A 25,276-nucleotide genomic window follows, 5' to 3' on the forward strand; every position below is an offset into this window, starting at 1 on the left:
AGTTCTACAAAGAAAGTAACTCTACCTCCTTAAAAGCGAATGTCTGAGGTTAAAAGAAGCAAGTGACTCACACAGGCTCACGCAGATGGCAAGAGATGGGGTGGAAATTTGGAACTCAGGTCTGTTTACCCCAAAGCCTGCACTCCTTCCACTGCCCTAGCCTCCTTGGCCTGGTGCACAGAGCCTCTCTGACATGGCAGATCCACGTGCCCAGTCCCGAAGTGTTGAACCTCTGCCACACAGGTGCTCCCAGGGCTGAGGAGACCTGCATGAGGGCCCTCCCAAGAGCATGCCCAGTCACTCCCATGGCCCTCCCGCTTAATCAGAAGCCGGCACACCAGCTTCTACCTCAGTTTCCCCACATTTTCTCAGCAGACAGCAGTAAGTGATCATTATCTCACTGGAGTTGTGAGTGCTAAAGAGATGACAGTAACGTGTTTGAAAGATAAAATGCAGTAACCACTGTAATTATTGCTTCAGCTGGAACCCCCTCTACCCTGTAGTTGAGAGTCGGAAACATTCTCTGTAAAGATCTGTTGCCAAGCCCAGTGCTTGGCACTCAGCATGGTTGCTAAATGAAAATAATAAAGCTTGTCTAATCTCACTCCTGGTTGCCCTCCAAATCCATACTCCATCCCCCACATAAAATGGGGCAGCTATGCAGTGGTCAACACTGTGGGGTCTCCTTGTGCTCCACTTCCACACCCTTCCACAGAGCACACTGCACCCTGGTTCAGGGGTAAAACAATTAATATTTTTTTTAGTAAAACTATAGGAACTCCAGTCATAGGGTATGGCCATTTGGATTTTTTTCTACTAGAAATCTGAGTTAAGTTTTTGAAAAGAGGTTCTACAGAAGTGTTAATGTTAACAGCTATGGGCTGAGCTGGGTTCTAGAGGGGAGGGCATAAACTGTGAGAGGGGAGAGGAGACCCCCCCCCCCAGATCTTTGATGTAGAGTCTTACAGTTGGCTGTGGAGATGAGGCTTTGGGGTGGGCAAAAAAAGAGGAGGGTGGGCTGGTTCCCTAGAACACAGCAATCTGAGTCATTGGCTTAATGCTCTCAGTAAGAATGATCCATTGCCTCTAGCCTTTCCTGCATCTGGGCATCTCCTGCTCAGAGGCAGAGACTCTCCCAGCATCTGCTTTCCAGCACTTGGAGAAGATACAATCTCAGGGATAGGACTAGCCCTTGGTCTTCAGCACAACGCCTTCTGGTCCTTCCAGTCCATCCTACACAGATTCTCCAGCGATCTTCTCCTTTCTCCTGGGCACAGTCAGCCAACAGTGACAGGCCACTCAGTTTCAGGGGTGTGGGGAAATATCTGCATAGGCACTAGATTGAGGTCATGAAATTCATTTCACTTATACTGCGACCTCTGCCCCAGCAATATTTCTTATCTCTAGGGGCAAAAAGCTGTTTACGTCATTAACCCCTGAGAACTATCAAAGCCCATTTGGGGATTTCAGTAACATTAGGATCTAGCCATTCAGGGTCCGAGAGTCTCAAATCCAGAACATGAAGCCTGGTATGAGAAATCTGGTGAGGTGTGGGTCCTGCTACCTCACACTAAAGGCAGTCGAGGGACTCTTGGGTGGCTCATTTGGTTAAGTGTCTGACTCTTGATTTCAGCTCAAGTCATGATTGAGGGGGTTGTGGGATCAAGCCCCGCATTGGGCTCTGTACTCTGCGTGGAGTCTGGTTGAGAGTCTGTCTCTTCCTCTCCCCCTCCCCCATCCCGTTCTCTCTGTCTCATAAATAAATCTTTTTTATAAAAAAAAAAGGCAGTCAAAAAAGAGGGGAGGGAGGTTGCATCTGATTAGACAGAGAGAAAAGGAAGTGGTTTTAGCTTAGGTTGGCATTTTGTGAACTCAGAGAGTTGGTAAATAAGTAAGTTTTCAATTTTGTAGTTACTTGCCATGTACTTATTCCGTCAACAGTGTGATATGTGATTAGCTGAGCATGCTGCCAAAGGTGCTGGAGAACCCAGAGGAATTTCTATATCACCCCTGAGCCACAGCAGGTTTCATGGAAGAGACAACTGAGTGGAATTTTGAAGGACAGAGCATGATGTGTTTGGGAAAGTGCAGTGGTTTCAGGCGAATGGAGAGAGGGACGTGGATGAGCATTGGGATGGGTCTAAAGTGGTAAGGGGGGTACAAATCATCAAGCTTTGTATGCCATGCTAAGGATCTCAATGCTCTTTTAATGGGGAGCCAGTGACAATCTGGATACAAGTGAGCAGAGAAATCAGCTTTGCATCTTGGAAAATATCCCTGAGAGCTCTCCATAGTTGTTGAATGAGAAGGAACGTAAGTTAGAAGCTATGCCAATCATTCACGTGAGGGATGATGGTGGCTGGAACAGAGGCTCGGCCTGCACTTGAGCAGAGAAGGACAGGATGGAGACATAAAGGGGGAGAAAGACAGCAGGTGGTTACTGAATATCTGGGGATGCTCTAGAAAGAGTGGCCAAAGTCCAGCATGTGTGAGCCCATTCACTAATATAGGAAATGAGGTGAGCAGTGGGAGTTTGAGGAAACGATGATGGGTCAGTTTGGACATGCTGAGCTTGTCATCTGAGGGGTCTGTGGCCCTCCACACAGAGAGCCCACTGAGCTCCCCCAGCAGCCCCCACCCAGTTCTTGGGAGCCAGAAGAAGCAGGAGCAGAGCCCCACCCAGGAGCCAACACTGCACAACCAGGCAGATTTGTTGTCTTGTGGAAACGCTGGCCACACTGAGAGGCACTGATTATCCAAGAGTGAGGGAGTGCCGGGCCCCCCCCCCCGACTCCTCAGTTGGCAGAGGTTCTTGAGTCCCCCTGGCATTTCCACCAGCTGTCCTGGACTCCTGCATGGACAGGGAGATGTCCTGCACTCGGCGTTGTGACAGTGACAGGTGACAGAGAGGTAAAGTTGCCAGATAAAAAGATACCCTATTAAGATTAAACAGTATACTTAGCATGATGAGCACCAGGTGATGTATGGAAGGAAGTGCTGAATCACTATCTTGTACACCTGAAACTAATATTACACTGTATGTCAATGATACTAGAATTAAAATTAAAAAAACTTAATTAAAAAAAAAAGAACAAGAAGAACTGACCATCATCAAGCTCAGGTGTGATTGAGTATCCAATGGTAGTGGAACCTTTTCTTAACAGCAGGGACACAGCTAGGATACTCGAGGTACTCTGGCCTCATCTCCCGGATACCTCTTCCCCAAGACCTAGTCACTCATTTGGGAGGGCAAAGTTTGTCTTAAATAGGAATCGTTATATTTGAATACTATTACTTTAAAGTCCTATTTTTGGTATAGCCTTGGGGGGGGGGAAGACATCCTGTTAAATTTGAATCTCAGATAAACAACACATTTTTTTTAGTGTAAGTATATCCCAAATACTACATGGCTATACTTACACAAAAAAAATTAGTCGTTTTTCTGAACTTCAAATTTGTGTTCTTATTTGCTAAATCTGGCAACCCTACAAGGCGGTTAAACAGGACCCTTCTTTAGATCCTGATCTTACTAGACCCAGAAACATACTCGTGCTGGTAGCCAAGTAAGTACTCAGGGCAGTCCTGGCCAGATCTGTTGGCCTCATGGACTCTCCTTATCCAAAGAAGCCTGAGAACTATACATGTGTGTGTGACAGGGAATATTGATCTCCCACTAAAGGGCATCAGCACAGTGGCCTAGCACAGTGGATGGCTCCTAAGAGACCCTCAATAAATATTTGACTAGAGATGGATGGAGAGATTCGGACTCCCGCTCTAGAAACAGAATGACCCTTGGACTTTACCTATCTCGCAGCTTCGATTCCCTCATTAGTAACATTGAGATAATAACACCTTCCTATAAACCTGTTGTGAAGAGCCAGTTGAAATAACTCAGGTCAAGCGTCAGTGCTCCCTGCCTGCCCTGCCCCCCTGCTCTGCCAGTTCCCACCCCCCCAGCCTTATCCTGTGGCCAGTGTGGATGGGAAGGAGCTTCTCATGGGTCTGGCTTCCTTATGTGGCAATCCACCTGCCTTTAGCCTCTGAGTTGGGACAACCCAGGAACCGGTGCTGCCCCGGTGAGATGCCCCGACTTCAATCACTTGATTTTATTTTTTTCTTGCAGTGAGTAGAAGGTAGGGCAATCCTAAGTGTTGCTCTTCTGCCTGAGTGGGGATAAATTGTCTTTGTCATTTAATATCCATTGGCTGACAGCCTGTCACCGCCCCTCTCCAAAGGCAGCTTCTGCATGCCTTCTCAGGGAGGCCAGACTGTGCCCAGGCCCAAACCCCGTGAATTCAGAGAGCTGAATTCTAACCAGGTCACAAGTTACCACACAATTCCTTTATCCTGCAAGACTTGAGAATCTTCCAAACCTTTCCCATGTCAGGTGACCCTGGGCTCCCAGCTAGCTCAGGTTTGCAAAGGAGGATGAAACAGGTGCATCCTGCAGGGTTTGGGTCTGATTTATCATTGTCATCAGCTTCCATTCATATTCTCCTTTCAATTTTGAAATGCCCTCTGAAATGCTGCTTCCCACTAGGCTAGTCTCCATTCTTTCCCCACAATCAACACATTTATTTCTTTTTTTTAAGATTTTATTTATTTATTCATGAGAGACAGAGAGAGAGAGAGAGAGAGAGAGAAGCAGAGGGAGAAGCAGGCTCCCTGCTGAGAAGGGAGCCCGATGCGGGACTCAATCCCAGGACCCTGGGATCATGACCTGAGCCGGAGGCAGACGCTTAACCATCTGAGCCACCCAGGCGCCCCACACTTATTTCTGATTCCAAGTCTGCATATCTCATGCTATTCCCTCAGCCTGGAAATAGCCCCCTGCCCAGCACTGCCCAGGGCCTCCCACCTTCCAAGTTCCAGCTCAGGCTGGGAAATGTCCTCTGACCACTGGACCCAGAGGCCCTCAACCTGTCTCTGGGTTCCTAAAGCACGTGTGTCCCCATCATTCTCTGGGGGCCCTTAATTCAAATCTATCTTGATTGGCAACTTCACTATTTCCTCCGAACCTCTTGTTGCCTCGACCAGATTGTAAGCTCTTGGAAGGAAAAACAGAATGTGCCATTTCTTTCCTGTCCCCCTCAAGCCTGAGTTCGTCCTAGCCGATAAGAAAGCTCTTGGTAGATGGTTAGAGGCCAAATGAGAGAATGAAGGGCCAGCACCAAGGACTGTCATCTGTCCGGAGAACTAGCGTGGCTTCAGGGCTCGTGGGGAGACAAGTAAACAGACAGGGGTCCCGCCCTTCCGGGATTTACAAGCTCAGGCAAACAAAGTGTCTGATAGAAATTGCAGAAGCGTTCAGAAGAACGCGTAGGTGTTGATCAATAGTTAAATATCTGCTTTATGTGGAAGCAAAGGGGCAAGTATATTTGGGGCCCTGAGAGAGTAAAAAGGAGAGTTGGGAATGTGAACTCGTTCGTTTAGTCAATCAACAAATACTCTGCAGTGCCACCTGTGAATCTCAGCTCCCAGCTGTGCGCTGAGTGTGCACTATCAGAGGAGATAACCTTCCTGCACCTTACCTCACAACCAAGTGAGCAAACACTTCCCTTTGGCCAGATAAATCCAGACAGGCTTCTTAGAAGGTTGGATTTTAAGATATGCTAGAATGGGAAGGTAGAATTAGAAAGAATGGAGAGGGAAAAGACATTTTTGGCAGGACAATCATAATAAGAAGCAATAATTATATGGTTATCACTAGTTAACAGAGCCACAGAAGAGGCGTCCAAAGAACAAGATACTCAGAAAACACATCAGGACACTTGAAGTGGCAAAGCACAAGACATGATTAAGCCTGGGGAGTGCTGGGTTGCATACTGCATTTACTGCGGCCACACACTGGCCCTCACCGATGCCCAAGCTCCCCCTTTCACTGTCTCGCCCTGGGGCCCACCTCTGCAGTAACAAGGCTGATTGCCCCCTCTTTTCTCCATCCTGGTGCCAAGAAGCAGGGGGAAACATGGTGTGGCATGCCAGGAACCGGGGAAGTCTCGAACTGGCCGGCAGCAAGGAGCCCTGTGTGTGTCCAGCCTGGCTAGGGAGGAGGTGAAGGGAGGGCTTACACCCTGGAAAAGGTTAAAGGGAAAGGAGAAAGGGCCAAGGAACTGCAGGAAGGAAACTTGGGGATCTAGGGATGAATGCACATTTTCTTTTCCTTTTACCAGAGATCGCTCCCCTCCTGAGCAAGTCTCTTTAAAATGAAATAGAAAGACACAGTTCTGAATGGCAGCTCTGGCCTACAGCTGGACCCCTGGAAACCACAGCCCAACTCCATCAAATTTCATTCTTTATACTTGAGCCAAAAATCTTCCCACCAGACTTCAGCTTCAATCTTCCCCCTCCCCCTCCTCACACAGCCCAACGCCTGTGTGTCCATGCAAACACACACACACCCCCACACTGGCCTTACCTCCCTGCCCTGTGGGGCCAGGGGAAACTGTGACGCTGTAGGCTAGTGGCCAATCACCCCCTTTGAGACAGTCCTGAATAATCTGGAACAGCTGGTCACCCCACGGTAGTCTGAGTGCTCCATGCATTAGGGATGCTCAGACTGTTCTGTCCTTGCACCTGACCAGGTGGACTTCCTGAGCAGCCTCTGCCTTCTGAGCCTACCTGCCACACTGTTCTCCTGGCCTCCGCTCCTCTTCTGTGTCCCCTAGCAGAGAGGAAAGCACCAGGAGCCCCGATCAATCTGCTGGGCCTCGGAGAACCTGTCCTGTTGTGATGGATTTTTTAATTGGATTGTGACAAACATTTAATACCTAATAGAGCTCTTACCAGCACAGTTAATTAAGAATGTGACTAATCTAATTCAGTGGCAGCTCAGAAAGAGTGAAAGTGGGGAGAGCTTCGAGCAGGGAGTGGAGTTTGGGGAGATGGGGTGGTTGGAGCTGGGAAAGGACTATCGGGCTTGTTTTTATTTTTATTTTTTTTCAGGGTGAGGGATTCCAGACATATGACACAGGGAGATTGCATCAAGCTCCAGAGGAAGGAGCAGGATGTCGACAAGTTGCCGAGCAGCCAGGCGGACAAGGACCTCGCTTCTCAGCCTCTCGTTTGGTCCCATTGTACTCATCGGCTTGTCGCTGCCGGCTTGTTAGCAATGTCTAAGCAAACCAGGCTTTGTGGATCGTCCAAAGCTGTATAGATAACCGCCAAGGGTTACGAGCCTGCTTACTGAAACTGCCTCACAGAGGGTAGCTCGGCTCTGTGCTGCCAGCCCAGGGCCCACGGGCCCTTTCACCCTTCTGGACCCCCAGTATCCTGCAGAGAGGAGTTGGAACACAAATATCACATTCATCACTCCCCTTGACCACACAGGTACACTGCCAAAAGTATCGCGTGAATGTGCAGTATACATGTGCTCCCACGTGCATGCTGTCCACCTGAGCATGTAGGGGTCACCGCGGGTCCACCCAGCAGAAGTGCACACCCGTGCACGTGAGACACACACAGAGATGAAATCACCCCGCCAATATGCAAATACAGCACATCACGGAACACCGGGGTCGGGGGGCACGACTGGTCAGTGGGTGCCCCTCCTGTCTGCAACAGAGGCTTGTCCAGTGCCCTGCTCAGACAGGGACATCCCACCGGCATCCTGAGGTCTAAGCACCTATGTCCCTGATAGGATGGAGCCCTAGTTCTCTGGCAGGTGGCCCCCTGCATGGGAGCAGAGGGAGGGGTGTGAGACAGTGTCCTGGGCTGGGTTCTGGAGTGAGTAGTGTCAACCATGGGGAAAGAAAGGTGCCTTGGAAACTCTGGATGCAGTTGACATGGCATCGGTTGTGGGTGGAGGCAAAAGGGAGGGCTCAGTGTCAGGGTTAACTTTCAAAGGGGGTGGAGTGGGGGGAATATTAATCCCTGATCTGCACGGTGCCATAGTAACTGCTGGGAAGGAGAACTATTTTGAGTGTGTCTCTGTTGCAGCACAGTGGTAGGTACTGTGCTGAGCTTTACAAATGTGGGGCTTTCATATTCTGATCTTTAATGGCAGGTGATGAGATTAGGGCAAGAAGGCTATGATTTAGCAGTTCTGAGCTACTTGATATCTCACCCAGGGCTCAGCCACCATTTGTCTGCATTAATCCCATGGCAGACCAGAGGTGGGTGGGTGGGACTGAGCTACCTTCTGTCTCAGGAGAGGGAAGGCCAAGCCTCTGGAATGTCAGCTCCTGGGGGGCAGGACGCAGCCCTCATGGTTTCCACTGAGCTTCAGGGTTTGGAGGCCTGGGGGTGGTTAACTGGCCACTGATGGATAAGCGGGGGCAGCTCATAACTCCCCTGGGAGCCTCAGGATCTGCAAGTGGGGCAGGCCATGCAGACCTGGCTGTGTGCCGGCAGGGCCTCTCTCTTTGGGACTGAAACAAAGGACAGGTCTCCTGATAGGACTCAGAAGAGACTAATGGTGAACATCATAGCTGGAAAGGCCGGAGGACACATTAGCAACAAATAAAACAGCTGGAAAGGAGGAAAAGCAAGCAGAAGAGGAAGGGTCCCTCCTGTCTTTGCTTGTCTACCCTTGGTGCAAGTGAACCATTCCTTACATCTGTAGGGCACTTGCATTTCCCAGGACCTCGAACATCTGTGGAAGCGCTACATACTCTTGTCAGGAAAAACCCCGTGGCTTTCCAGCACACAGGGCTGCTCAGAGGTGGAGGACCCAGATCTCCAGGATCTTCAACAAGCACTAGCTGCTCTGCACATCATCTCACTTAAACCCACCACAGCACTGGGAGGAAACTCCCACTGTGCCCATTATACTGGTGAGGAGACTGAGGCTCTTCAGGTAAGTAACCAGCGGTGGCCAAGGCCACTCAGGTCACAAGTCTCAGGGACAGGACTTGGGGTCCAGCCTGTGGACTCCCAGTGGGGTGCCCTCCCACTTGTCCACGTCAGGTTGTTTTCATTGGCACAGAGGGCCTGAGGGGACCTCTAGAAAGAGACTGGGAATGTGGGCAGCAATGTAACCACACCGATCCCTCAGCTGCCAGAGGGCATGCTAAACGGGCAAGCAAAGCTGCCGAGAGTTTCAGAAGTATGGCCAGAGTCCATCCAGCGAGGCTTTCTACTGTTTCTTCTTGGCATCTTAGGTGCCTCTCTTTGATTTCCCTCCATTGCCTGCTCCCAGGAGGTGGACAAAGTGGCCCTCTTTGAAACTGTGGTTTTTTCTTTTGCAACAGAAGGTGGGAAAACTCATGCCCTTGCTGGGGCAGCTGGTCAGAGCACAGCAACCCCTCTGGGCTCTGGGGTCAGGTCCTCCCCCCACCATGTCCCAGGCCTTGCACTGCAGCAGAAAACCTCCCAACAGTTGCTAGTCTGACTACTTGATCCATCGAGGAAAAGCAAAGGTGGCAAGGAGAGAAAGGAGTCCCAGGCAGAGCTGTGGCAGGGGGCGGAGCCTCGGGTGAGACCAACAAGGTGCGTATTTCCCTACTGCTAAAGTGGCCTTAGCCCAGCCATTCAGCACTTTTGAACCTCGTCCATTAACTGGGAATGAAGAATCTCTGCACACCTCCCTGGATTATTGCTGGGAAGAAATCATACATAGGAAAGAGGTTTGAAAACTGTAAAGGGCAAAAAAACAAAACAAAACAAAACTGTAAAGAGCTACAGAAATGAAAGGTAAACAAAGGTATTTTTATTAAGTACAATGAGGAAGATCAAGAGTGGCAGAGAAAGAGGAGGGAAGAACCAGAGGGTTAGGAGTAAGTGCCTGCAGAAATGAATGCTTCCCCACAGAGGAATGCATTAGGCACCTTCAAATGTTCATTCTTTTCTAGAAGATCATAAAAGAAAATCTATTCCTAATGGGCATCAATTATAAGACTTAAGAGTCAGCTCGTGGCACCTGTGATTGGTAGATATCATGGCAGTTCCTTCCATTACACCCCCAGTCTAGTGCACAAAATCTGCTCCTTTCTTACTCTCAGCCAGGCTAGAAAGGGCAGGACTAGGGATGAGAGGAGTGGAAATGAGGGAGGAACTGAGAAAAGAGAACTCTTACAGCAAATTCTATGTATTTTGTTATTGATAAAGTGGACCGTTAAAGGTCAGGGTAGAATAAGGGAGGGTTTTTTGCAGTCTTGCTTGGATGGCCCCAGCCCACACTGCTGGTGTCTGGGAACAAAGCTGCAGCGCTCTTGAGGCTGGGCTCTCCCTCTCTGATGCTTGCTAGACGTTATGCATCCTCCGTGAGCTGTGGGACAGGGTACCAGACCTGGCAGCTAGGGCACTGGTGCAGGACCTCTGGACTACCCCATATTTACTGAACACCTGCTAGGTGCTCAATGCTAGACTAGCTGGTGGAGAAGGGGAGTGACAACATTAATAGAAGATAAGATCCCCGTCATCAAAATACCCACAGTTCTATTGGGTAGGCGAGATGCCCCATTGCAGGTCCATTCCATTGTGAGGTGTTGCCCTCCGGCTGTGAAGATGATGTCACAGACCGTGATCAACAAGGCATAGACTAAAGATGAGGACTGCATGAGGGGCTACTGAGGAAAGGATTGGAGTAAGGCCAGGTGACTCAAAGGTTTCTTGGAAGAGGCGAGGCACAAGAAGTAAGTGTGAGTACAGCTCCCTGGCATCTCAGCCCTGGACGGGAGGGCCGTCCGGAGACACTAGACCCTGCAGAGGGAGCAGGAAGGCCTGCATTCTGCTTCCAGGGTGTTACGGGCTCAAGTGACATGGTGTCTACAGTCACTGCTCTCCATGAAATCAGGGAGTCCTCTACCACCATGTTCTGTCTGCCAGAGCTACCCTGTAGTTGTGCAGCCTCCACCTACACACAATTCAGCCTGAGCTCTGACAGGAGGTCCTCACTGAGAACCATATAGGCCCCCAACTGGACCTAATCACCAGCCAGCTGCCCCATCTGTATGCAGGGCACTCCCCAGCCCGAGAGTTGATAAATAAACCAAGAGAAGTCATTTTGTCCCAAGAGATCGGGATGTCTCTTGAAATACAGAGATGCTCTGTCTTGTGGCTCCGTGGTTCCTGAGTTCATTGTTATTCTCTGGCGAGGAACAGAGTGTGGATTGAACCTGGTTCCCATCTACAGCTGAGAGTTTCAGCGAAGGCGGAGGGGGTGGAGCGGGGAGCAGGGACAGAGACAAAGATGCTCTTGGTTGCACCCTGAAGTAATAAATGGGGCCACTAAATGAACAAGAGAGGGAGACAAAAGAGAAGTGTGGCAGGGAGGGAGTGAGAAGGCAGAGGGTGTTGAGATAAAGAGGCAAGGAGAGAAAGAGATACTGACAGAGACAGAGAAGAGACCTTGGCAGGACAGCTGCAACATCCAGCCCAGGGAGGGGGAAGGGAGATGGGAAGTTAGTCAGGGAGAAAAACAGAGAGCTCCGGGCAAAGCGCTGGGGCTGTAGAAATGCAGGACAGGCAGGACAGAGCCCCAGGGAGTCAGACAACAAGTCTAGGCAGAAAGGATGCAGAGGAGGGGGACTGGCACAGAGAGGACGGGGCTGAGGGAAGGATAGGGGGATAAAGGGACCCTGTGAGCACATGGACGTGGGGCCTGAGAGTGAGCGCTAAATGCCCACGTGCGTCCCAGGAAAAAAGAGCAGCTTGTCTGTCTTGTGTGCATCCTTGTGTAAAGAAAGAGCATGGACCCTGGAGGAAGACCATCTGGGTTTGGATCCTGGTGCCACTAATTTCTAGTGGCACGACCTCTGGCAAGTTAAGGAACCACTCTGACCCATTTCCCCTCTCTGCAAATGAACATAATGTGAGTCCTACCTCCTAGGATCGTCATGAAGCCTGAAGAGTTATGTACAGAGAATATGGAAGCACCTAGAACAGTGCCCTGCACATAGTAAGACCTTAGGGGCTGCAGGCATGGACAGGAATGTGGGAAAAGGGCCAGCCCACTTCTTATTTCACATTTATTATCTTGGGTGGACACACTTTTTGTTGTGTACAATGTGAGGAGGACAGAAGAGCCCCCAGCAGTGGACCAGCCCAGCTAGCTGAGGGGAAGCCTGAGCCAAGAAGGAGAAGAAAGGAGGCTCGGGTCAGTGTCATAATAGCCTCTAAGGACGCAGCGAGGAGGCCGACTTGGGGGGATGTCAGCGGGACCCAGAGGAGCCTGAGCGTGCAGTCTTTCACATCACATGCTCCTCTCTCCTGCCATCCAGGGGACAGGCTTTTCCTACCTGAACTGATATGAGACTTTAGAAATGACTTCCTCTGGAACTAAGGTGTCCACCTGCACACCTGAGGGAAGACACACTCTGCTAAACCAGGTGCAGAAATGTAATGGGGGCAGAATTATAGACTTGAATGACTTTTTTTGGGGAAAAAACAGGGGCAGGAGTGGGTAGTGAGGGAGGGGTATGAGGAGAAGGAGGGAAGGCACTGGAAACTCATTCTGTTGCAGGCCCTCCATCGCCCTCCCAGGCTGGCTCCCGTGATCTCAGGGTGGGTCAAGTGTAGGAAGCTGAGGCTGACACTGTTCTCCATCCACCCTCCCTGAACAGTATATGGCTACTGCAAGAGACCCAGCCAAACCTGAGCACAGTCCTTGTACCGAGCAGGTGCTGTTTGCTAAACTGCAGTTTGTCACCAGGGATACTTCCTAAATCAGGTGAGACCCCCAGCTGCCTAAGATTGGTTTTAATCCTGAGAAAAATGCAGGAATCCAGTATCTTCAATCCCCAGTTTGCTAAACCAGGATCTTGGTGCTGGAATGGAGCCTGGAGCAACAAACATAAGGACACATTGAAAAAGTTAAAACGTATTAATTACTGCCAATGTTCACTTGTGGTTATAAATATTGTGATCAGAGCTATCACTTACTGCAAGGCTCTCCAGGGCCCAGGTGCTTTTACCTATAAACTCCTAAATCCTCCCCACCCTACAGAGCAGGAACTGGGGATTCCTGTGTTCTAGACAAGACAGAGGCTCAGAGAGGTGAGTCATGTTTACACTCAGGCGGATCCAGAGCCCCTACCCTTTCCACATCTAAATCTCTCCCGTTTCCTTAGGGAGCATGGATTTCTATTAATGTCAGTTTCTCCTGCCCACCCACTCCTGCCATCTTCCACCCTTGTAAGATGGAATGATGGGCTCTGTTGAGATTGTCCTTATGAACCAGACATGATCTGGGAACTCTGGCCCAGAGGAATAGCCTTGTGGAAGCGCCCACCCAGAGACAGAGAGACAGACACCAGGTCTACTGCTTCCTTCCTTCCCTTCCTCGTGAGCTGCTTGGGCCTCTGCAGGGAGCAGGAGAGGGCTGTACAGGAAGCCATCCAGGCACCTGGCACCCTTCACCCCCAGAAACCTCCACACAATCCACACACAGTGATGGAATGACATGGCTGTAAGAAGTGAGATTCTAACTGTCCAAGAGTTTAAGATCTTACTGCACCAGGCAGCCTTTTATATGTAGCTAGAGCAATAGAGAAGGTCCACAAAATAGTAGGGCCCCCGTTTCTCTGTCTGCAACAAGACTCAGACTAGTCCAAACTCCTGTTTCCAGGAAGAGTGGATGAGTTTAGGGGCCAGGGGTTAGCACCAGCTGGACACGGGTCTGTATCCTGGCGACAGCTGGTCCTGCTTCCCTTTTTCTCTGTTGACATGAGCAACTTCATCCAGTGCTCAAAGGATCCTAAAATAGGTGTCTTTGTTCATTCGGGCTGCTCTAACAGAATCCCATTGACTGGGTGGCTTATAAACCACAGAAATTTATTCCTCACAGTTCTGTAGGCGGGGAAGTCCAACATCAAGGCTTTGGCAGGTTTAGTGTCTAATGAGGGCCTGCTTCCTGGCCATAGATGCCATCTTCTTGCTGTGCCCTCATGTGGGGTGAGGGAGCTCTGTGGGGTCTCCTTTATAAAGGCACCAGTACCATTCAGGAGGATTCCACTGTAGTGACCTAATCTCCTCCCAAAGGCCCCACCTCCTAGTACCATCACACTGAGAGTTAAGATTTAACCTATGCATTTGGGAGCACACAAGTGTTCAGTCTATATCAGACACACACACACACACACACACACACACACACACACACACACAGCTTATTCCCTTAAGAGAGTAAGGAACACACAGAGGTCTAATCAAGAAAGATAATAAAATCTTGTCCTAGAAAAATCAGGTTAATACCCAGCTCCTTACAGGAGGTAAGTGGCAATGTGTTACCAATACTGATTGAATTTAGTCTGGATGTGACCAACCCCACAATCTCAAGTCAGAGCTGCTTTTGCTAGAACAGTTTTCCTCAAGGAGTGATTCTACTGCCATGACCCTCCTCCAGAAAAGACCCCGAAAGCCCCTAACGTGGCCAAGGGTGAGCTGGCAGTTTTGGAGCTCCTGAGCTGCCTCTGCTCTGTGTCCCCCTCCAACATAAGGCAGGCATTCGTGCCCCGACTCTGGACATCTGGTCTGAGCCCAGGCCGCTTCCATGAGGGCACCTGTCTGGCTGGTTCCCACCTCGACCCAAATCCCTGCCTTGAGAGCTGAGGCCCGAGAGCTGGAAGGATGTAAGAAGGGAGGAAGGAGCAAGGAACGGACAGACTGAGGGAGGCAAGTGGCACCAGAGGAAGGGGGAAGGCACGTGAGAGCGTGTGCTGGTGTGGGTTTGGGGAAGCCCCAGGAGATCAGCTTCCAACAGTGATTAATTTAGTGAGAGAAAATAGATTCTCACTGCCAGCCACCAAGTCTGCAGAAGCTGACAATGAAGCAGTCAGTCAGCTCTGCGATCCGGCAGCTCCAGTCCTGTGAGAAAGCAATTTGTGAGTTCCACGCTTCTGCACCAACAGGCGAGTGATTGTGGGAGTCAGACACTCCCTTCCCTGTGGGGAAGGAGCCACCCTGCTCCTGGAGAGGGAGATGCTAACTCTCCCCAAAGCCTGCCTCCTGCCTTGGGAAGGACTCGGGGACCCAGAGGCGCCAGGGCTCCCGTGGACTGCCAATGCCTGGCTGATGGGGTCCCGGAGAATGTGGCAGTTTGGTGCTGGATGTGTGCATGTGAGACTGACTCAGCCACTGGGGGAAGGCTGAAGGTCCGGCGTGAGCATTCCATCTCCTGTTCTGGCAGGCATGACATGATGGTTCATCAAAGATGAAGCCACTCATTAATTCTTTCCACAAAATGTATTGCCCTTCTGCTGTGTTTCAGGCCCTGGGTTAGGTGCTATGGTTACAAGAGTGCAGATAAAATAACTGTAGACCCTGCCCTCCCAGAACTTAGAGTTTAGTGAGGGAGACAGAAAATTAAGTGATGAATGGATTTCACTTGTCCATCCCATAATATGCACATGACTCCAAATACTCAAAGGGAACCAATTACAATGATAAGGCCCAACGCAGGATAAGACTTCAAGATCATCTAGCCCACCATCATGTGACATATGAAGAAACTGAAGTCCAGAGAGGTTGTGTACCACGTCCAAAGTCACACAGGTAGTAGGCGCCAAGGACAAGGATTAGAACTTCCATTCCCTTTTTAACACTTTTCCTGCCATGCCACACTGCCCCGATCCAGAGAGACCCAGTAGGAATGAAGCATATTCAACATTTCCTGAGGTGTGTTCTTTGAATCCCTGCCCTGTCAAATGCTCCATGATAAAAGTGTTCTATTGTCAACTAGGTCGGGAAAATGCCAGCACTGTGTCTTCCTTATGGAGGTTGACAGTATACATGATTGTATTAAAGGCTCTGAGGTCTGGGAGGAGGATCTCTGTTTATCATTGTCTAGCGCAGTGTTTCCCAGACTGCTTTGTCCATGGAAGGTCCTTTACATAACGCATCTTAGCACCATGTGCTGCCCCTCCTCAGAACTTTGGGAAACCCCAGATCAGTTAAAGTTCTGTGAGTTTTAGACCTTGGACCCTCCCTTGCTGGCTTTTTCCTGTTTTCTTCTTCTGTCTAGGAGTTCTGGTTCCTCCCCTCTAGGTTACATTAGATCTGACTCCTTGTTCTCGCAGACTCTCCACATTCCTGGGTATCCATTTCCCTGAAATTCTGGGGTCCCCTCTTCTCTTGGATTTTCTTCACTTTGCCCTCTCTCTGAATCATGTCTGTGGACTTCTCATTTCATTCTGTCCCTCAGTAATTGATCTTCAATCTACTTCAAGCTTGCTTTTCCCGAGGTGGTCAAGAAAAGGACTCAAAACTTCACCAGTCATCTTCATATGCATAAATCACAAATCCAATAACTGACCTGTGACCTTTCTCACTGCGATTTGCTTCTCCAGCTAACAGTTCATTCATCTATGTGAACAATACTTATTGAACACTGATGTACAGGTCACACTAAAGGACACTTTCCCAGCAATCTCTGCCTAGTTAATTCCACTGGTTAGAGAACCGTGGGAATAAGGTTAAGCTCATGGGTTTGACCTCTTGTGGGACCCTGAGTTTCATTCTGCCTGTGACCTTGAATCCTGGCCAATATTCTCTGAAATGTGTGCCCTTGAGCACAAAGGGGACAGAATAAAGGAATGGGGCTGGCTTGGTCTGGTTTGTGACCTTTAAAGGAAAAAAACCCTCAAAGTCCATGCCCTGGGATTGGAGACAACGTCACGTTAAGTATGGCCAAGTGACAGTTGGTTCCTTTCTACATCAGCCATCCACCTGCTTCTCCCAGGTTCCCAACCATCTCTGAAAGCATCTCCCTCTGCAAAATTCCATAATTATCTCATCAGGAAATAGCTAACATTTGTCTTTTATTTCTTTTTACTCAAACAAACCTATTCTTTTTTCTATTCACTGTCTATTTCTTTATTCCCCCTGGCACTGTGGTTCATATGTGTTGCTCTGAGATTTCATTTGGACCTGAAGAAATGAGAAAAATGGCCTTAAAAACGTCTACTGTTCAGCAGTAGGATTATCAGCAATATGGTCTCTTTTGCAAGAAACTTACTGCCCACCAGATGTGTGACTGGGTCTGAATTTTTTCTCTCTCTCTCTCTCCCTCTCTTTCCCTCCCCTAGCCCCCACCACCCCACTCAGAGGGTGTTCTTCCATAGGAAGACAACTCCCAGAAGTTGATTTTTATCATCCACCTAAGTTTTTTTGGAATCCTTTGGAGAATTATTTTCATGGAATGTTGCTTACTACTCCTGCTCTCCCAATAAACCTGGGGACATCTAACATAGAAGACAAATAACCCTTACCCCAGAGTCATTAAGAAGTGTCATAGAAAACACTACCAAAATTTATACCAACCACTGATTTCAAAGACTTTATACAACACAGAGAGTCCCAACCAACCTTCGTTTGCACACTCATTCCCAACACTCTGGATTATCCCTGCACAGGTGTGAGAGAGCTCAGAGTGTGCAGCTCCACCTGCCTGGGCCTCCCTCTCCTCTCCCCTGCAGCCTTGTCTTGTCTCCTACAGCCCTGTTTGTACCTTGAGTCCCTCAAGAACCCCTCTGTCCACTCCAGGCTCTACCACCCTTCCTTCACCCCTGCATTACAGTCTTGTTACAAACGCTTCTTTTTCCGAAAGCCCAGGCCACATTAGTGCTGTCAACTCTTACACCAACAGAAAGGAAACTCTAATGCTATAGACTATAGATCTATGTGCTATAATAGAGAGAGCACAGCATTCAAAATAAAGCAACATATTCTTTCCCTTCCTTTCTTTCTCCCAGGCAACCTCCAGCTTGCCTCGTCCCCCACGTCGGAACCCTTCCAGACACAGGCAGATCGTGGTTAACTTCCAAATGAAACAGAGCCGTGAGATGCTGAGATCCATCACCCCCAGGCCTCTCTCCCATGGGAGGTATGGAATGATTTCTTTCTCTTTGGAAGACAACAGTGGGGACTGAAGTCCTGACAAAGTCCCCTCCTCCCCTGCACTGAGAAAACAGGAGCCACAGACAATGAGAGGCAGATGCTCTTGTCAGGATACCATGCTCCAAGCAAGATGCAGCCCATATGGCTCAGGCTGAAGACTCCCTGCCCCTCCCCATCTTCTGAAGCCAGGCCCCCCACACACCCTCCGCTCCCCCAGAACACCCTCAAATCTTCCCACAAGTCAGGCGTGAACACAGCAGCCATCTCAAACACCCAGAGATTTGAGGAACATGTTAGGAAGAAATGTAAACAATACATACTAATTGCTGCTGTGACATGAGTTATAAATTAAATGAGATGGGCCAGAGTGCTGAGCTCCCCTACTCTCCCAGCTTCCACCCATAGCGTGATGGTAGAGCAAAGGCAGGCATCTCAGAGAGAAGAAACCGACTCCCGTGGGCATTTTTAGTATTTCAGTAACTGGGCCCTGGATGCTTCGGGCCACATCAGCCCTCCACTTTGCTCTCTGCTGGGCTTTGGGGCACTCCAGGCTGAGGCAGGGAAGAATCCTCATCCTGGCAGTGGACCAGAGCGGCCAAGCATACCTGCAGCTCATACACCTTCCACGGGGGTTGCAGCCTTGCAGAACTAGCCTCAAAATCAGCCCTGCCTTTGAGAAGTGCCCTGGAGGAAAATAATGGTGAGCTTTCTAATTAACTCTGAAGAGGCTTGCCATCGTCCCCTTTTGTGTAGCTGCTCGAGAGGGGACCAGGAGCAAAGCAGAAGCTAAATGGACATTAGATGCTTAGATGAAGGAATGAAGGAATGAGGATGAGAATGAGAATGAGTGAAATTGTTGGATGCTCCAAATGCCTCTTCTCTTTGCAGATGCAAAGGTTTGTTTGGTTTTGTTCACTGAGCAGAGGGAGGTGGGAGGAAATGGCAGCTCCCCTGGGTGGGTCCGGAGGCCTTGCCTTTGCCACAAGCAATGCTTAAAGCTGGCTGACCCAAGCAGAATCCAGAGGCAGGACTGAGGGTTTGCTCTCATGTTGTGAGGTCAGAGGGGTGTGGGGACCAGGCCTTGTTTCCATTAGTTTTTTCCAGTAACTCCTTGCCCACATGCTAGTTCTGAGTTGCTGGTATTCTCTCCTTTCTGTCCCCCTCAGAAAGAGTTGTTTCCATGACACAGGCCAAGGCTGCATCTTCTGTGACAGCAGCCAGAGACAACTTGTCGAAGTCTCTACATTCACTCAACAAACATCAGCAAGTAACCTCTGTGTGCATGGCATTGTGATGGGCTCTGGGGAGGCTGACATGAATGAAACACAGTTATTGAGCTCAAGGGGCTCACAGTCTAGTAGCGACATGGCAAGCAAACAGATATTTATAGATCTGGGCCCCCTGCAGGCCTCACAGCCCAAGGTCTCCATGGCACCATCGGGGACCTTGCCACCAACAGTAAGTGAAAGCCCACAGAGGACCAGAGGCCTGATCTGGATCCACAGCTTCTCAGAGACCTTCTCCTGGCTCCTGCCTGGGGCCCTTTGCCCTCCACTTGGCTCTGCAGCCCCTTGGCCACCCAGGGTGACCCCAAGCAGTGCCTCCATACCTCTCTGTTACCTCCCCTCTATCTAAAACATGCCACAAAGAACTCCTCTTTCCACAGGGACACCAGAGAGCATGGCCAAATATCTTCTTGGCCTACCTTGGTTTTCTTCCATTGTTTTCGTCAATATAAATCCAAGGTGCCAAATACCTCTTAGATGGGAGGCCTGTAGTCTGCCAGGGAGGGAAACCACACTGGGAGTAGGGCCATTTGCATGCTTTCATTAAAGCAGACTCTTGCTAGCCAAGCTGCCAGCTCCCCTGAATGCGTGTCTTCCTGGGGTGATAGAGAATCAATTGGCTTGATGCAACTTCTGGATCCTTGTTACAGTCCTGGCTTAGGTCCCGTGGAGGCCCTCAGACAGACATCAATAACCTTGCCTCTCATTGCCTTTATCAGCCTCGATCTGGTCCCATTAGAATGCGCCAATATTTATGTACATTTTAACAGCACTGCCAACAGCAGCATTGCAACAGGGTGGCTGGCCAGGGGGAGTGAGGGAAAGCTACAGGCTGTGTTTTCTCTCCCTTGCCCTGCCTTTGTTCAGTCCAGAGGCAGAAAGCTCCTCTCTGTCCAAGCCCTTACCTCAGTAGCCTTCACCACCCAGAGGTTCAATATTAATTAAAATAAGTAATATCTGTTGGGGATCCATATGGTCAAGGGATACTGTTTCATATGCATTCATTATCTCAAGCAATCATCTCAAAATTCAGCCGGGTAAGTAGTATTGCTATTTAACAGATGAATAAATCAACGCTCAGAGTAGTTGAAAAGTAGGCTCAAGGTTGCACAGCTATAACCAGGGTTACAGGAAGTGTAACAAGGTCATACAGGAAGAACCAGGGTTTTATTTAATGTCTAGATGCAAACACTGTATACTTTTACTCAATTACGCTGCCTGGTGTTCTTTACATTAAATAAATGTAATAAATATTTATTGAATACCTACTATGTTCCGGGTGCCACCACATGTGGAGGGTACTGAAGTAACAAACAAGGACATTTTTAGACAATAAATGCATCCCCAAGAAATTCTTTCCCGGCAATAAGCATATGAAAAGAGTTAAAAGTGAGTGACTGGGTGCCACTTTCAGATGAAGTGACAAGAAAGTCCTCTTGAGGGGGTGACGTTCATACTGAGTCATGAAGAGCAAGGAGAAGCTGCCACGTGACCCTCAGGAAGCACAGTTGCTGATCCTAGTGTAGGAACAAGCTGGGTGGGTATGAGGTAAGGAGGGAAGACCAGAGTGGCTGAAACCTAGCAGATGAAGGGGTGAGAGGTGGAAGACATGAGAGGGGAGAGGGGTGCAGAGCCGGAGCCACTTGGCTTGTGCACCAGAGGAAGCCATTGTGTTTTACTTTCATTGTGATAAGAAGTCCTTGGATGTCATCTGATATAATTTCTTAAAGTTCCCTCTGTCTCTGTGTGGGGAAGGGTTGGAGAGGAACAAAAGGAGAACCAGGTGGACTTAGTTAGAAGGCTGCTATGGTAGTCACTTAGGGAAGGGTGGAGTCACTGGAGGAAGGAGAGAAATGAACATGTGCTAGATAGGTTTAAGAAGTAGGGCAAATTGACTGGCTGATGGGTTGGAGATGAGGTGTGAGAGAAGAATTGAGAAAGTCTCTCAGATTTCAAAGTGGAGCAATTCGGTGAATAATGGTGCCATTTGTTAGAATCTGGAGGGAGGGTTGGATGAGGAGTCAGGAGTTCTGTTTGAGCCATTTTCAGTCTAGATGTTAATTAAACATGCATATAAGTTGTTGGTTATCACCATGGAGAATGTATAGCTATAGATGGGAAGGGATCCGGTTCTATCCCTGCCACACCTTAATATTCAGAGGTAGAGCAGAGAAAGAGAAGACTGAGAAAGAGAGGCCAGTAGGGTAGGACGAAAACCTGGAGGATGTGGTATGTGGAAAGTAGAGATATTAAAGCATTTCAAAGTGATGATGATGATGGTGGTGGTGGTGGTGGTGGTGGTGATGGTGATGATGATGATGGGATGGGATGATGATAATGGTGGTGATGATGATGATAGTGCTGATGGTGGTGGTGATGATGATGATAGAAGGAGGAGGAAGGAGACATTGTTATTCTCCCCATTTAAAGGTGATACAACTCAGGCTCAGAGAAAGTACTTAAAAATGAAATAGTTGCTCTTTCTTCCCCTTGTGTTCATTGAATAAGCAATGCCCAGTTCCTTCTTTCTGTGCCCTACAAATCAGCTTCTGTGCCTCAAACAAGTCCTGACTGAGTTCTCCAGAGGTCCTGTCCTTTTTCAGCCCCGAACTTGGTTTATTAATCTCTTTGTCGGTTTCAATGCTCAGATCAGGGAAAATCTGCTAGCTTAGCCGACAGACAAGCAGTCTGCAGCTGTGGAGGGCAATCAGGTTTCCTATTTTGCTCTATTCTCCAACACAAACCTTTCTCCCGGCTCAGTCTCTCACTGGCAGCTAAACACATCATATGGTAGTCAGCTACCCCTTGCCATCTAAAACTGCTCCACATCCTTCCTCGAGACCTCGTCCAATTCTTACCTCCTCTGAGGGGGTTTCCCTGAGACACCTACCCATATTCATCACTACGGTCCCTCAGAAATTATTCCATATATAATTAATTTTCATTCCTAATTAGATTCAATTTTGCGCTTCTTATTGGCAAGGTAGTTGGGTTCCTGTGACATATTTCACAGTCAAAAACGTCATTACCAGAGGTGAAAGCAACAATGAAAGGAGAGAAGTGTGTCCCTGGATGTCAGAAAAGAAAGAAAAAATTATCTTAGATGCTAATTAACCTTGGGGAACAGACATGCAAGAGCAAGGGGCATCAGGAAGACCTGGGATGAAGGAGCAAGGGCAAACGTAGCTAGGGAGAAACACTCCAGGTCCTGGAAAAGATCCTAGCTCTCTACCACCAACAGTGCTTGGAACGTGATCTTGTGCAGCTAGCCATGGCCCTGGCCAGCCCTCCAGAGAGAAGCAGGTGCCATCTGGGAAGTGAGAGTGACTGCAGCATCTACTCCGACCCGTTCTTGTCACATCTGTCTGAAATGGACCACATACATCTACACATGGAACCTTCCCCAGCAATGGTAATATAATTTAAGAGTGCTCCAAGTTCCCTTCACCAATCTTCCCATCTGCTTAGAGTATGAAATTTGTATATTTGAAGAATAAAGCTTTCAATTTTGCAACTATAAACAAGTGGGCTCATTCTCATAAGCACAGTCGAGGGAATGCAGTGGGGAAAGGTGAGTCACACCAAGGGGTAAGCAGGCATAAGGAGTGTGGAAGTGGCCAGATGAGATTCTGCTCTGAATGGAATCATAAGAGGGGTAGGGGAGTGGAAGGTCTCATTAAAAGGGCAGCAGGAGACATGGGAAGAAGTTTCATGAATTCCATAAACTCCCAGGTTAAGCCCTCATTTCCTCTAATGTATGCAGACAAACAGAGTAAAGAGAGATTTATTACTTTGCGCTGCTCTGTGCACTTACACGGCCCTGCAGAGCTATCACCACACGTGGGGAGACCTACATCAGTCCTGCTTCATGGAATTCTGAAGACTGTTCATTCATTCACTCAACAAGTATGTACTGAACATCTATTATATGCAAACACCATTCTAGGTGCTTGCAAAAAGTCATTGAACAAAACACACACAGACCCTTGCACTTGGGGCGCTAACATTCAAGTAATGAGACTCAGACAATAAGCTACAAACATGATGAACAGTAAAGTGTGTGAGATGTTAGAGGAAATGAGAGCAGAGTCTGTAAAAGAGATGCTCTTTCCCTAAGTATGTATCCTAAATACTGCATCATCATGTACAATCTCATTTTGTTCCCTATTAACAGAAGTTGCCACACTGCTCACTTCTCTTATTCCACCAAGTACCCTCCTCCGCCCATAACTTGTACTATGCACATATCAGTCCCAGAGAAGGTGCTCAATCACAAGTGTGACATTGAATTAGTCATCCTAGTTTGGGAGCACAAATTCTGTTCCCTGACAGAAATCCTGTTTAGAGATTATCTGTTTACCCTAGAGTCCCTTTCCCACAGACCCTGTGTCTTCTGAGACTGTTCTGGGAAATGTGGTTATCCAAGGAGGGTTGGCCTAACTTGGGAAGAAAAGAGAAAATGGCGTTCCTATTACGACTGCTTTCCATTCTTCTTCTGCTTGGGTTTCCCAGGAGCCCCATCTCTACCCTTCACCCACAGGGACTCCTTCTCTTAGTTATTCCTGATCCAGAAAGAGAGATGGGGGATGAGGCAAACACTGCACCCTTACCTGTGTCCCACAAGTGACTGTTCTAAAATTTACCATATAAAAGATCTGAGTACGCTCTGATTTCATCTCCCTTCCAGCCCATGTGCACACATGCATGAAATGGAGAAAACAACATCCCTCCACGTGCCCAGCCCTGGGGCGATGGGCAGTAACACTCTCAGATGATAAGATCATGAACCATGCTGAAGGGCACTTGGACTGCTCTCTTGCCCTTCACTTATTCTTATATGTATTATATCAAGTTCTGTAAAGACACAGTTAAGCCATACTTTCAAATTCAGTGTATGTGGAAAGTAGAGGAGTAGGCTCAAAAATCCAGTGTGTGTATGCGCCAGAGCTCTTTTCACACTTGGCCCCAGGCCCCTTTCTCTTCTCGCTCATACCTGGTTCCAGTCCAGTCTCACACATGTACTCTCCTCAGATACCACCTCTCTGTTGCAATACAGACCTCCCTGTGCCTTATAACTGAGTATCTCACAGCATCCCAAGGGGTGTCCCTGCATGGCTGACTACCAGGTATCTCAACACCATACAACTATTACAAACTCAAAACCCTCCTACCACCACCTCCAAGCCTGGACCTCTTCCATCATCAGCAATAGTTTCACTGTCATTCAGGGTACAAGCTGGAAGTGCAAGCATCATCATCGACTCTCCCTTGTTCTCACCCTCATATTCAATTTATCTTGAATCTACCAACTCCCATTGTCTCTGTGGCCACCACCTTCATCCCAACACCCATCCCATCTCACTTGAAGCACTGAAGATCTCCAGTTAACTTTCACTCGTCTCCCTGTCTAATCAGATCCCCGCACTGCAACCTGAGGAATTTCTAAACGCAAATCTGAGAGTGCTACCTACCACCTACGCTTAAATTTACTTCAGTAGTTTCCTGTTGCTCTAAGAATAAATACCAAAAAAAAAAAAATAGAGCTACGGTATGATCCAGCAATTACACTACTAGGTATTTACCCCAAAGATACAAATGTAGGGATCCAAAGTGTACGTGCACCCGAATGTTTATAGAAGCAATGTCCACAATAGCTAAACTGTGGGAAGAGCCAAGATGTCCATTGACAGACGAATGGATAAAGAGGATGTGGTGTGTATATGTATATATACACATACACACACACACACACACACACACACACACACACACACACACAATGGAATATTATGCAGCCATCAAAAAGAATGAAATCTTGCCATTTGCAATGGATGGAAGTGGAGGGTGTTATGCTGAGCAAAATAAGTCAATCAGAGAAAGGCATGTATCATATGACCTCACTGATATGAGGAATTCTTCATCTCAGGAAACAAACTGAGGGTTGTTGGAGTGGTGGGGGGGTGGGAGGGATGGGGTGGCTGGGTGATAGACATTGGGGAGGGTATGTGCTATGGTGAGCACTGTGAATTGTGCAAGACTGTTGAATCACAGATCTGTACCTCTGAAACAAATAATACATTATATGTTAAAAAAAAAAGAAGAAGATAGTAGGAGGGGAAGAATGAAGGGAGGGAAATCGGAGGGGGAGACGAACCATGAGAGACTATGGACTCTGAAAAACAGAGGGTTCTAGAGGGGAGGGGTGGGGGGATGGG

At 48.5% G+C, this 25,276-nt stretch overlaps 1 protein-coding gene across 5 annotated transcripts in view; it reads right to left on the reverse strand.

The window, feature by feature from the left end:
- The window catches only part of TNR (tenascin R), a 432,595-nt gene that overhangs the window by 358,485 nt on the left and 48,834 nt on the right, over positions 1-25,276 (reverse strand). Inside the window, exon 1 of one of the 5 annotated variants that reach the window (XM_073900050.1) lies at positions 6,622-6,730. The exons of the other annotated variants lie outside the window; for them this stretch is intronic. The gene's annotated coding sequence lies outside the window, so the exon portion shown is untranslated. Of the gene's footprint in view, positions 1-6,621; positions 6,731-25,276 lie in introns of those variants that run through there. 5 annotated transcript variants of the gene reach the window in all.

The sequence above is a fragment of the Callorhinus ursinus genome, unplaced genomic scaffold, assembly GCF_003265705.2.
Source record: "Callorhinus ursinus isolate GAN/ISIS: 27379988/994484 unplaced genomic scaffold, GSC_fseal_2.0 scaffold13, whole genome shotgun sequence".
Classification (NCBI taxonomy): domain Eukaryota; kingdom Metazoa; phylum Chordata; class Mammalia; order Carnivora; family Otariidae; genus Callorhinus; species Callorhinus ursinus.